A 14245-nucleotide genomic window follows, 5' to 3' on the forward strand; every position below is an offset into this window, starting at 1 on the left:
GGCGTGCACCACCAATGCCCTGCTCTCTTGTGAGTTTAAAAAAAGATTCATTTAAAAGAAAGAAAAAAATACTTTATTTGCAAGCAGACAGAGACAGAGAGACAGTCGCTGCAAACGAACTCCACCTGATGTTGCACCACTTGTGCATGTGCATCTGCCTTTATGTGGGTCATTAGGTTTTGGAGGCAACTACCTTAATGGCTAAGCCATCTTTCCAGCCCCCTATCTTTTGTGTGTGTGTGTGTGTGTGTGTGTGTGTGTTTTAAGGCTGACCGAAGAACATTCTTCCAAAAGGTGGTCAACAAATTCTGTAGTGTGAAATGAATCTTCCTAGTTCCCCTCACGCATGGCTTTGGATATAGCCACTTTGTCCTTAGGGACTGAAGTCGGCTTCCTGAAGCAGGAGTGTGGCAGGCACACGGAAGCCAAAGGCATCTGCTCCATTATTAATTGCTAAATAACATTTGGCCTCTTAATTTACCCTGGTAACAGAGCATTCAGGACGCCAGGTCAGGTCAGGGTGAAAGCTGCAGATTCCTCTGTTAAGCCTTCCCATCTCCTCTTATGTGCTTTACTTTAGGGTAAGCGACTCCTGCACCATCTCCCCCTTTCTTCAGGCAGAGAGAGAGAGGGGGGGGGGAGGGAGGGAGGGAGGGAGAGAGAGAGAGAGAGTGATAGAGATAGATATAAAGGAGACAGACAGAGAATGGGCACACCAGGGCCTCCAGACACTACAAACGAACTCCAGACACATGCACCGCCTTGGACATCTGGCTTACTTGTGTTCCGGGAAATCAAACCTTGCTCATTAGGCTGTGCGAGCAAGTTCCTTAACCGCTAAGCCATCTCTCCAGCCCTGCTGTCCTAATGCTTAGACGTCCCTAAATTCTGTTCTTTCTGCTGGAAGCAGTGCCTCGTTGAGTCTTCAGAAGGAATTGTGGGGAGGGAATGGCGAGTCAGAGATGGCAACTTAAGTTAAGTCTTTCCTGAGGTACTGCCCCACATTCCCAGGACTCCCATCTTGAAGCTGCTCTGCCTGCCCTACTGCCGCCTTCCCACAGCAGGGGTCCCAATCAGGACGGAGAATGGGGTGTGGCATGTGCTTCTCTATGCAGTCCAGAAGCCAGGCCACAGCGTTGTCCTGCCTCCACAGAGGATACAGCTGTCCCGTCCACTGAAAAAAGTCATAACTCCTGAACCCTCAAGAGGCTAAATTCTGCCAGGCAGCACAAGGGTTATCAGTGCTAGGTAGGGACGTGCCATGTAGGTCTGGGGTTTAAGGCCGAAGGCTGGGGTCAAGGTGGGCGGGGAGTGCTTCCAGACAGGTGGAACGGCGACACCTGCTGGCCACTGTGGGGAATGCAGGAGACGGGAGGCCACCATCTCCTTCCCGGTCAAGGGCAAGGGCGCTTGTGCTCTCTCTCACCATAATACCGGCTGGGATGCAGGCAGTAGTACTCAAGGGTGTCATCAGTTGGGGGTACCCCTCGTCTCCCCCAGCGCATGGACGTCGAGGCTCAGTGTTCTTGGGCCGAGTTTCTGAAGTCCCCAGGGCTGGTGGAGAGTACAAACAGTCCCCCCTACATGGAGGGCCTCCTGCCTAGGTGATTGACAGGCCGATGTGGATTAATTTAAGGGAGGGGACAAGGGTATCTTTGTTCTTTACAAGAAAGCCTCAGCTAGATAGCCATCTTCTATTCTCCCAGTCTCTTGGCAGTTGGAAATGTCAGGTCTCCACCCTGGGCCACACATAGGACTCAGAACTCATTCTTTTTTTTATTTTTATTTATTCGAGAGTGACAGACACAGAGAGAAAGGCAGATAGAGAGAATGGGCATACCAGGGCCTCCAGCCACTGCAAATGAACTCCAGACGCGTGCGCCCCCTTGTGCATCTGGCTAACGCGGGTCCTGGGGAATTGAGCCTTGCACTGGGGTCCTTAGGCTTCACAGGCAAGCGCTTAACTGCTAAGCCATCTCTGCAGCCCTTAGAGCTCATGCTTTTGACCAATTGTCAGGAGTCTTGAAGACTGACTTCCTGGTTTTACCAGCTGTTAATATGAGGTAGAGGACCATCCGTAGTGACCCTTCAGTTCTGCTCATATGCAGCTACCCAGCAGTAAGAAAAGAAACAGGTCTCTTCCCAATGTGCCTCCAAACACTGGTGGCTGGATGTACATGCAGAGGCTGAAACCCAGAAGTGGAGGCCATGAGAGAAGCCCTGGAAACAAGCTCTGGTGAGCCCCATGCCCAACATAGTAGCAGAGCCCAAGGGCCTGAGCTTAAAGAAGAGACCTAGAAAGCTAAGTTTCGGGCTGGAGAGATGGCTTAGTGGTTAAGCCTCTTGCCTGTGAAGCCTAAGGACCCAGGTTCAATTCTCCAGGTACCACATAAGCCAGATGCACTAGGTGGTACATGCATCTGGAGTTGGTTTGCAGTTGCTAGAGGTCCTGGCGTGCCCATTCTCTCTCTCTCTCTCTCTCTCTCTCTCTCTCTCTCTACCTCTGTCTCTAATAAATAAAAGAAAAAAGAAAATTATGTTTCTTGCAGAGTACCCTGGGGGGTTACAGCTGCTGAGCAGCGGTTCTGGAAAGCATCCCTGAGACCTCCCTCCGCCTGACAGGCCTAACGTGGTGGGCAAGCCAGGTGGGGCCAGGAGGGCGTGGTGAGCGGGAACGTGGCCTGCATGGCCTGTGCCACCTGTTTGCTATGGCAGACGTCTACCTGGCACTCAGCAATGCATGCGTGCTTTCCTTTCTGTTTGTGGCAGGCATTGATGGTGACAAGTTTGGAGTCATCCAAAACGGACATGGTTTCTTTCTTTTGTTCATCTGTTTTTCAAGACAGTGTCTCACTCTAGTCTAAGCTGTAGTCCCAGGCTGGCCTCGAACTCATATAATCCCCTGACCCTTGCCTCCTGAGGGCTAGGATTAAAGGTGTGTGCCGCCACACCCAGCCTGGACGTGACTTCCTGCTGGCCCTGGAGTGACAGGGCTGCTGTGACTTTCACATTACCACTCTCCATGACCTGATGCCCCAAGTCACAAGTCACTCTCAAGCGAGACAGCTGTGTGCTGTGGCTTTGTGGACAAGTATCTAGAAGAGACTTCAATTTGCTATCCGACCTTCAGAGCCCTGAGTGATAAGGAATTGTAGCTTCCCACATCCCCTGTGCCATCCCACGTTGGGTCTTCAGATGTGTAAGAAGTAGCCAGGCCAAGGGAGAGCCATACTTGGGAGCCAGTGAAAGTGACACCAGATCCCAGGAAAAGCAGACAGGTGACGTCACACTTCAAGTTCAGGCTGCATGCTGCAGCACCAGAATGCTCTGCAAGGCAATGCTTGCTCCAGTAGGCAAGACCCACTTGAGCACCAGTTTGGGGGCTTTCACCAGACTAATACAGTCCTCACATCCTGGGACCTGGGCTCCATCATGTGTGAAGTCAAGGTCTCTTAGCTCACTTTCCTTCATGCATTGTGACATGGCTCATCTGTTGTTCATTATGAGTGTGGTGGTTTGATTCAGGTGTCCCCCATAAACTTAGGTGTTCTGAATGCTAGGTTCCCAGCTGATGGATATTTGGGAATTAATGCCTCCTGGAGGGAGTGTATTGTTGGGGGCGGGCTTATGGGTATTAAAGCCAGTTTCCCCTTGCCAGTGTTTGGCACACCCTCCTGTTGCTGTTGTCCACCTTCTGTTGGCCAGGGGGTGATGTCCACCCTCTGCTCTTGCCATCGTTTTCCCTGCCATCGTGAAGCTTCCCCTCGAGCCTGTAAGCCAAAATAAACCTCTTTTTCCCAGAGGCTACTCTTGGTTGGGTGATTTCTACCAGCAATGCGAACCGGACTGCAACAATGAGAATCACTTACAGGTGGCTTCATCCCAGACTCCGTCATGCATGTGGGGGACCCTGAAGCCATCAAGCTGCTGGTGAATGTGGACAAGGAGGACCATGAATGGGACCTCAAAATGGCCTGGATATCCAAGACCTCACAGTGCCTGACACTACTAACTACACAAGATCATCATAAGAGGAGGAAAAGATCATGACATCAAAATAAAAGTGAGACTGATTGAGATGGGGAGGGGATATGATGGAGGGTATTACCATGGGATATTTTTTATAATCATGGAAGTTGTTAATGAAAATTTGAAAAAAAAATAAAAGTGGGGAATGTCCTTGGGAAAAAAAGGGCATGGTGGGCTGGAGGGATGGCTTAGCATTTAAGGCATTTGCCTGCAAAGCCAAAGGACCCAGGTTCGATTCCCCAGGACCCACGTTAGCCAGATGCACAAGGGGGCACACGCGTCTGGAGTTTATTTGCAGTAGCTGGAAGCCCTGGCGCGTCCATTCTCTCTTTCCCTCTCCCTCTTTCTTTGTCAAATAAATAAATAATTTTTTTTAAAGTCCATGTTTAGGGTTGGAGAGATGGCTCAGTTGTTAAGGTATTTGCTGATAAAGTCTGACCCAAGTTCCATTCTCTAGAACCCAAGTAGATGCAAAAGTTGGCACATGCATCTGGAGTTACTTGTAGCAGCTGGATGCCCTGGTGTACCCATTCTCTCTATCTGCCGGAGGTGGCACAAACCTTTACTCCCAGCACTAGGGAGGCCAAAGTAAAAGGATCACTGTGAGTTTGAGGCCAGCCTGAGACTAAATAGTGAAGTCCAGGTCAGCCTGGGTTGGAGCAAGACCCTACTTCACAAAAAAAGGAGGGAGGAAACTATTCAAAAAGTTTATCTGAGTCTGACATCTGAAAACTGGAGTCTGTGAGGACTCTTCTGGTCCCACGACTGGGAGGCACAGTGCACTGAGTCTGTGAATACTCCTGGTACTGATGCTATGTTGTGTAATTAGAGCTGACTGATGATATTTTATCATGCTCTATACATATTGTATGGAACAAATTATAAAACGGATTATTTGAAAGGAGGGTAGAGTTAGGGTGACTGGATCTCCGAAGGTGAAAATCACAGGTAACTTTGCACTTGCTAGAAATCAAAGATGGTCTGTCTTCTTACCTCTTGCCTAGTTCCCAAAGAACTGTTTTCCACAAACAGTCAGCACCTCTGCAGGGAGGGAGGCCTTACATAGGATTTATACATTATGGTTGGTCAAGTTCAGCTCCTGGAACTTGGTTCCAGAGCTAATCTCTTCTTGAGTCACCCCCCAGCCCTAACCAACCAGCTGGCTCTCTGGTTCACCTGAGGCGGAAGACAGCCCACCTCCCTAAGGTTATAAACACCTTTACATGGGGAGGGCAGGCGCTCTCTCTCTCTTTCTCTCATCACTTGGGAACTTCCAGCTGTGGGTGAGCTTTTCCCAGGCTGGGCCTGGGCTGGCTTGGGAGGGGCCCCTAGCTCTCAATAAATATAATAATTTAATAATTATCCTTCTCAGTTTTCTTTTTTATTCAATTCTTTGATGAAAAGTAGAAACAAACCTAGGATTTGGGGTACATGGATTTTCCTGGACCCTTAGCACCCCATTACATATTGTTTACATTTACTATGACATTCATGAAAAGACCAATGTTGTATCATTTGTAAATATTTCTAGTTCATCCATGATGCGTATCTGCTTCTTAAACTTGCAACAAATCACTCAAAAATAAAAACCCACACCATGGGGGACTTTACGACAAGACCAGCGTTGACTTTCACGTGGCTTCTTTTGCAGAAAGACTTGTCACGTTTCAGTCATGTTCTCGCGTGCACAATGTGGAGACCCTTGGGGCCTGACTGCCTCCTGCACAGCGTAGCTGGGGACAGGGTGGATCAAAGGAGGGAGATTTTACTCCAGACACACCACACACAAGGCGTTTGCAGAAACTCCCAAAACTGTGCTCTACATTTTGGATGCTCATAAGATGTTACCCCAGGATCAACCAAAAATACTGTTACCTACTTGATGTTCGGTGAATGTGTTTTACCGTCATGGTTTTCTCAAAATTAATAGCTTGACTTTTGATGGAATCATGCTGAGAGCACACTTCTGATGGGCTGTCATCCGCAAGAAGGTCAGTGGAGAGTGGCTCACCCATTTGTGATACATTAGGTGCTCGGGTCTTGTCTATGTCTAACCTGGTTAGACCTCCAAAGAATATGAAGTACATCTGTGCTTATGACTTTGTGACCCACCTAGCATAGTACATCATCTGTGTCTGAATTTACTTTAAGTCTATGTCCCTATATAAGATTTTTAGGGCATCCTTAAAACTGTGTCAACAATTGAAAAATCTTTAACTTTAGGCATGGTGTTCTAGGTTTAGCCTGAAATTAGCTTTCTGTTCCTTCTAAAAGGAAGTTAATTTTAGGCAAAATTTGGCCTTTTTAGATCTCTTACATCCTTTCTACATATGCACATCTTCATCCATATACTTTAACATTCTGATCTAAGTTCCATTCCAAAAGGATTTTTTTGTCTTCATTCATTCTTTATTTTTTTTCTCAATTTTTATTAACATTTTCCATGATTATAAAAAATATCCCATGGTAATACCCTCCCCCCCACTTTCCCCTCCAAAAGCATTTTTTTATGTCCAAAATTGAAAAATACCTTCCCAGTTCCTTCAGTCATCTCATCTCAACCCATAATTAACCATCTTTCTTCTAAAACTATTAAGAACAAATACACCAAATTGATAAATATTTTTACCTACTGACAAAGAAGCAAGTAGTCTGGCTTCAACGAGTTATCCATTTTACTATTGGAAATTTGTAGAGAAAAAGCCTTCTTTAGTATTTAGGTCACCAAAAAAAATCTCTGACAACCAGACTTGCTTTATAATACCAGTATATATGCCTTCAGGTTTTATATAACCCATTGATTTGAGATAGCTCCTATTAATAACCTCCATGAATACCCTTTCTGTGAACACAGGCAAAACATGACAGCCATTTGGGGGATCATCTTTATCAGTACCTCTAAGATATTTGGAAATGCTTTTATTAGGAGTAACCAAGGCAAATTTTTGTTTCTATCTTGAGGCAGGTTGGCCTAGAACTCAGGCCAGTTGCCTCCTGTTTTTAAGTAACAGGACATTACAATCTTTTAAAATATCTGGCAAATTATGAGTTACCACCTCAGAGAGAATTTTGATGTTTTTAATAATCCTCTACATAAACTGAAGTTGACCTAGAACATAAATTCAGTAATTATATTTATGAGATCATGTAACAAAAATATGGTTGTGTTCACATAAAATTTTAGTTCACCATAGGCTTTAGTTAAATCTGACTTTTATTTATTTATGTATTTATTTGTGAAGCAAAGTTTTATTGGGCAAAAATAAAGAAAAGGAAGAAAGCTGGTACATCAGGTCTACATCCCAGAGTTTGGGATCTCAAATTCAGCTCTTATGTGTTCAGAGAGTCAGCTTTTATTGGAAATAACCACATGATGTTTATAGTAAAAACAGGATTGGGCATTAAACCACAAAATTACATACTGTTAAACAAGAGGGGGTATTACAAGAAGTCACAAGGTTACATAGGTCACATCAGTGGGACTGAGGCAAAGAATATTCTATGCTATGTAATCACAAAGATATTTAGAAACAAAGAGATACAGGGAGGTCATGGCACAGAGGGATCACCCCATTCCTTTCATATTCCATTTTCTAACATAAAGCATGGTACTTCTGAAGTTCTCCATGCTGTTAGTTAAATGCCAGAGGAAGGAGCTAGATGTGAGAAGCTGAGTCCACAGGGTGTGTTTGGATGTCTCCACACAGGAGAAGGGTTGTGTGTTTCATTATTTAGCTAGCTGTGATATTGCTCAGTGATGGAGAATGCCTGGGGTCACTGTCAGCGAGGGACACAGGGAGGAGGCCGTCTATTCCTAAGACTTTACTCACGGGTACTCTGTCAGTCACCTTGTAACTGTGATGAAATTATTTGGCAGGAGGCTGGAGAGATGGCTTAGGAGTTGAGACACTTGCCTGCAGAGCCAAAAGACATAGGTTTGATTCTCCAGGACATATGTAAGCCATATGCACAAAGCAGTATATGCATTCAGAGTTCGTTTGCAGTGGCTGGAGGACCTGATGCACCCATTCTCTCTCTCTCTCAAATAAATAAATAAAGATAAAAAATTTTTTAAGGAGGGAAAGGATGTCACCAACATGTGTTATTTACATACAAAATTTGTCCATATCTAATAAATAAAAAACTCAAAATTATTTGGTAGGAAAAACTAAACAAGCTCACCCTTTAATTCCTGACTGGAAAAAAGAGTTTCCCACCAAAAGTCAGCTGAAGGGATGTTGGTTCGTAGCAATGTGTGACTTTTTCCACCCATGTTTTCACACTGTCAGCTGACTCTCAGCTTTCGCTTCTGATTAGTGTGCCCAGTGACTCAGGGTCTCATTGTGTAAACTCTTTGTCACATGATAGTGGGAATAAACAAGAAAAACTTTAGTCCCCCATAAGCCCTCAATATGAACTGAAAAAACTGAATATGAACTGAAAAGAGCTGGAACTTCAGTGAGTCAATGAACAGCATCTGTGACACCAATAGCTGTCTCTATGTCCTGGCCTAAGCTTGTCTCAGCGCAGGGCAGTGGCTGCTGTAGCATTTAGCACGTGCTTGCTCACACATTCCTCATCAATGCCCACTTTCTTTTCTACTTGACCAGCTCCTCTTCCATCCACAGACCCTGAGAGGTAAGGGTGCCTTATTCTCCTAGCGCCTCCTCATATATGTGCACGCATACACTTGAACAGAGTCCCTAACTCGGGCTGACATCTGCGAACCATGTAAACCAATACTGACCTGGAACTTCTGCTTCCCCACATCCTGAGGCCTGGGCGTACAGTCCTGAGCTAACTTGGCCAGTTTTAGGAAACGTTAGCACTGTCTCTGTGCCTGATAGGCAAGCACTCTACCAAACAAACAACCTACCAGCCTGTCCTCGCGCCTCTGAACCAAACACTGCTTAACCGAACACAGTCGTACAGACACACTGTGATGCGCAGCACATTTCAGAAATCGTGATCCTCAGCCAAGCTTTTCTAAGTGCAATATGTGCATCCACTGAGCACATTGTCTGCTTTTACTGCATCAATCAGCCCTCCTGAAACAACCCGTGTCCAGAAGGAACTCAGTTATGACACTCATCTCCCACATGTTCCAGTGTAGCCCCCACCCCCTCTTCAGAACCTTTGATAACCAGACACATGTAGGCTTTTTCTACCCTTCGTGCTTCTGAATGTCTAGTGGCGGATTCACAGGTGCTACCTCCGGTACCTGTGAGAGTGTCTTGATCACTGAAGACTTGGTTTACTCCAGGGGTACACGGGGAAACCAGAACTCTACATAGTGTCTTGTGAGCTCTTGGTGGGGTGACAAGTAGAGGCTGCAAATTAGAGCATCAACTATGGACCATTTGTTGGAATATACAAGACGGGTCATTTATTCCTTAGCCTCAGAGCTTGGTCACGTAAACCAACGTGCCTTCATTTATTCAAGTGTGGAGGTGCATCCAAATACAGAAATTCCCTGTACATGGCTGTGACTAGTTTGGAGCTAATCAGTATAAGTAAAGAAGGTATTGAGATTCTTTTCAATAGAGTAATTTCCTTTTGAATTGCATGTTGAGCAATTGGGACATCTGTCTGGTGGAGACATAGTTACAGACACTCCCTCCTTCAGAAAATCCCAAACGAGCTAACAGGATCACAGCTGGATGTAGGGACTACAGGCACTGGGTCAGGATTTGTTACTTAGAAAATCTTTATTTTTAACTGAATTCCTTATCCTTACACTCAGCAGGTGGCTCAGATCAGGTGCACCTGACAAAAGACAACCATTATTTACACAATTCTTATAGAAAATACTCTTTAGAAAATAATAGCAAGATACATAAACAAATGTTGCCTTTCAGGAACCACCTGAAATTCAGAGAAAAGAAAACACTGTGAGGCAGTGATCAGGTTGAATTCTGTCTGCTTGAGTCTCTTGTTCTCTCAGAGATGTGGCGTAATGGTACCACAATGAAAAGAGGGCAAAGGTCATAGATTGCATTAGTCTAGTCTCACAAGACACTCAAGACTATGTAGTTTGTGAACAAAAGAATTATTTTTTGCACCTTTGCCAATTTCAGGTCTATCTAGCAACGCCGGCTGTCTGGCTTCCACTGAGGGTTCTGTAAGGTCCATGGCAACACGGCAAAGAACCTTTACACTCTGCTCTTTTTTAAAAAGTATTTTAAGGCTGGAGAGATGGCTTAGCGGTTAAGCGCTTGCCTGTGAAGCCTAAGGACCCGGGTTCGAGGCTCAGTTCCCCAGGTCCCACGTTAGCCAGATGCACAAGGGGGTGCACGCGTCTGGAGTTCGTTTGCAGAGGCTGGAAGCCCTGGCGCGCCCATTCTCTCCCTCTCCCTCTATCTGTCTTTCTCTCTGTGTCTGTCGCTCTCAAATAAATAAATTAATAAAAAAAAAAAGTATTTTAAACCGGGCATGGTGGCACACGCCTTTAATCCCAGCACTCGGGAGGCAGAGGTAGGAGGATCGTTGTGAGTTCAAGGCCACCCTGAGACTGCATAGTGAATTTCAGGTCAGCCTGAGCTAGAGTGAGACCTTACTTTGGAAAAAAAATCAAAAAAACAAAAAAACAAAATCCTTTACGGCTAATGTCTCACTGCTGACTAATAACAGACTTATTGACAACATAAATACATAGTAAAACAAAACAATTAGAATGTCACACACGTTATATGCATTGAGATTAGGGGAGCTACTTGAGATCAATTTTTACGGTAAATCGTAGCTTACTGGAGAGATCATCAGTTCATGGGAGTGATTAGTATTGCAAAGGAATAATAAGGAGATAGTTTGGGATATTTGCCTTTAGTGTAACAGTGCCTGGAGGAGCTGTTGCGATTACTACAGTAGTTCACCATCAACTGCAGTTACTCTCCGTTACTGAAGAATCCACTTTGTGCATGCTTGCAATGCTTGGTAAGTAGTTTGTAAATTGGTATACATTATGATAGCTTTTTAAAAATGTTTTTATTTATTTAGTTGAGAGAGAGAGAAAGAGGGAGGAAGAGGGAGAGGCAGGGAGGGAGGGAGGGATGGAGGGAGAGAATGGGCATGCCAGGGCATCTAGCCATTGCAAATAAACTCCAGATGTATGCACCACCTTGTACATCTGGCTTATATGGGTCCTGGGGAATCAAACCTGGGTCCTTTGGCTTTGCAGGCAAATGCCTTAACTGCTAAGCCATCTCTCTAGGCCCATTGTGACATCTTATCATACTTTCTACATATTTTGTGGAGGAAACTACCAAACAGGTCATTATGTGCAGTATGAGCCATGAAAACACCAATATTGTCTTAAATTATTAAAAAAATATTTCTAGTCCTTGATACACACTTGTGTTCCTTAAACTTTTCATGTGTCTTTGAATAGTAAAAACCCATATCAAAGGAGTGACTTTATTGTTTTATTTATTTTTACTTTTTTAGTTTTCCAAGGTAGGGTCTTGCTGTGGTTCAGGCTGACCTGGAATTTACTATGTAGTCTCAGGGTGGCCTCAAACTCATAGCAATCCTCCTTCCTCTGCCTCCTAAGTGCTGGGATTAAAGGTATGCGCCACCATGCCCAACTGTTTTTCTTTTTCTTTTTGACAGTTTCCATAATTACAGACAGTAAACTCTTGCAATTCCCCCTTGCCACTTTCCTTTTGCAATTCCACTCTCCATCATCTTCCCTGCCCCTCATTCTCTCTTTTATTTTGATGTCATTTCTTTTCCTCCTATTATGATGGTTGTGGGGGTTTGATTCAGGTGTCCCCCATAAACTTAGGTATACTGAATGCTAGGTTCCCAGCTGCTAGAAATTTGGGAATTAACACCTTCTGGAGGCAGTGTATTGTTGGGGGTGGGCTTATGGGTGTCATAGCCAGCTCCCCCTTGCCAGTGTTTGGCACACTCTCCTGTTGCTATTGTCTACCTTATGTTGGCCAGGGGTTGATGTCCACCCTCTGCTCATGCCATCATTTCCCCCTACCATTATGGAGCTTCCCCTTGAGTCTGAAAGCTAAAAGAAACCTTTCTTTCCCAAAAATCTGCTCTTGGTTGAGTGATTTCTGCCGGCAATGCTAACTGACTGCAACAATGGTCTTGTGTAGGTAGTGTCAGGCACTGCGAGGTCATGGATATCCAGGCCATTTTGTGTCTGGAGGAGCACGCTGTAAGCAGTCCTACCCTTCCTTTGGCTCTTACATTCTTTCCACCACCTCTTCCACAATGGACTGTGAGCCTTGGAAGGTGAAAGAGATGTTTCAGTGCTGAGCACTCCCCCATGACTTCATCTCAGCACCATGGTGCCTTCTGAGTCATCCCAAGGTCACCACTATCTGAAAACAGAAGCTTCTCTAACCAAAAGTAAGAGTAGTATTGATACATGGGTATGAACATTAAGAGAAGTGCTTACTGGGCAGTTTGGTGAGCACAGTATATACATTTAGCCAGACACCAGCAGGCATTACATCTCTAGGGCTCATGACTTCCCCTGTCACAGGTTTTCAGTATTCGCCATGCATTGCCTCCCATGGAGCAGGCCTCCGTCCAATTACAGAGCGGATGGTTTCCCCCACAACAGACATGCCATGGTTGCACTTGTTGGCTCATTTGGCCTGGCTGGATAAAATTAAGACTTGTACAAAGGACTGACTTTATGACAAGTTCAGTGTTGTGGTCACGTGGCTTCTTTTGTGGAAGGCACAGACCCCGTCACTTTCAGGGAGGTCACTTCCTCTCATGCACAATGTGGGGGCCATCAGGCTGCCTCCAGCACAGCCGTAGCTTGGGACAGTGGAGGCGGCATCAAGCTAGGCAGGCATTTTGCTCCTGTTTCTGTCACATTGGGCTTTGCCCGGAGGCATCCTATAGAAGCAGTCTGGGGAAATTCCCCAGACCATCCTCGACATTTTGGATGCTCAACAAGAGCAGCCATCGGCTCGACCAGGAACGGTGTTACTACCAGATACATCCCCAATGGTTTTGAAGGTCACAGTGCTTGCAAGGACTGTGTGCTCAGTGTCAGGATCTACGTCATCAGTCTGGGGGAGCTCCCAGCACCAAGATGCGCTCATTGGCTTGACTAGGAGTGGTGTGTTACCTACTTGCTACTGTCTCCCTGAAGGTCACGTGGGGCGGAGTCGATGTCTTACTAAGTGTCAAATGAGAGCCCGCATGTATCGGGAGACAAACATGTTCTCTGGAGAAAAGACAGTAGAGAGACATTTAAGTATTTAAATAACAAGCTCACCAATTCCTGCCTGCACCCGGCAAAGCCACACTAGCTCATGCGGGCTCAACCTCAGCTTTCCTCTGGGTCATGTCAAAGAGAACCAACCTTGACTTCAAATATGTTTTCAAATTCTGTGTATGTAACTCTACTGATGGGTTAGGTAGCACATTCAATGTGTTGCAGTCAGGTTCACATTGCTGGTAGAAATCACCCAACCAAAAGCAGCTTCTGGGAAAAAGAGGTTTATTTTGGCTTACAGGCTCGAGGGGAAGCTCCACGATGGCAGGGGAAAATGATGGCATGAGCAGAGGGTGGACATCACCCCCTGGCCAACAGAAGGTGGACCACAGCAACAGGAGGGTGTGCCAAACACTGGCGAGGGGAAACTGGCTTTAATACCCATAAGCCCGCCCCCAACAATACACTCCCTCCAGGAGGCATTAATTCCCAAATCTCCATCAGCTGGGAACCTAGCATTCAGAACACCTAAGTTTATGGGGGACACCTGAATCAAACCCCCACACAATGTACAAAGATATACCTAGAATGCTGGGCGTGGTGGCACACTCCTTTAATCCCAGCACTTGGGAGGCAGAGGTAGGAGGATCACCATGAGTTTGAGGCCACCCTGAGATGACATAGCAAATTCCAGGTCAGCCTGGGCCAGAGTGAAACCCTACCTCAAAAAACCAATGTGAGGCAGGGTCTCACTCTAGACCACTGTGTTCACTGTGTAGTCTCAAGCTGGCCTTGAACTCACAGTCATCTCCTACCTCAGCCTCCTGAACGATGGGATTCAAGACTTGTGCCACAAAGTCCAGTTTAGTCCTGCCTAGTTCTGTATGCTGGACACAATGCAATCCACATCTGCTGTCCGCTGACTCAGTGGGTTTCTGACAGCAGATAGCTGTCCCGAGAGGAGATGAGCGCCTGCTTGTCTTCCCCAGTGACCCAGACTCCCATCGTCCAAGCCTTTGTCACAAG

The 14245-nt window shown here is 45.8% G+C and overlaps 1 pseudogene; it reads left to right on the plus strand.

Annotated features, from left to right (window-relative positions):
* Nucleotides 1–2708: 2708 nt before the first annotated feature.
* Nucleotides 2709–3480, plus strand: LOC123462831 (annotated as a pseudogene).
* Nucleotides 3481–14245: the final 10765 nt, after the last annotated feature.

The sequence above is a fragment of the Jaculus jaculus genome, chromosome 8, assembly GCF_020740685.1.
Source record: "Jaculus jaculus isolate mJacJac1 chromosome 8, mJacJac1.mat.Y.cur, whole genome shotgun sequence".
In the NCBI taxonomy this organism is placed as follows: domain Eukaryota; kingdom Metazoa; phylum Chordata; class Mammalia; order Rodentia; family Dipodidae; genus Jaculus; species Jaculus jaculus.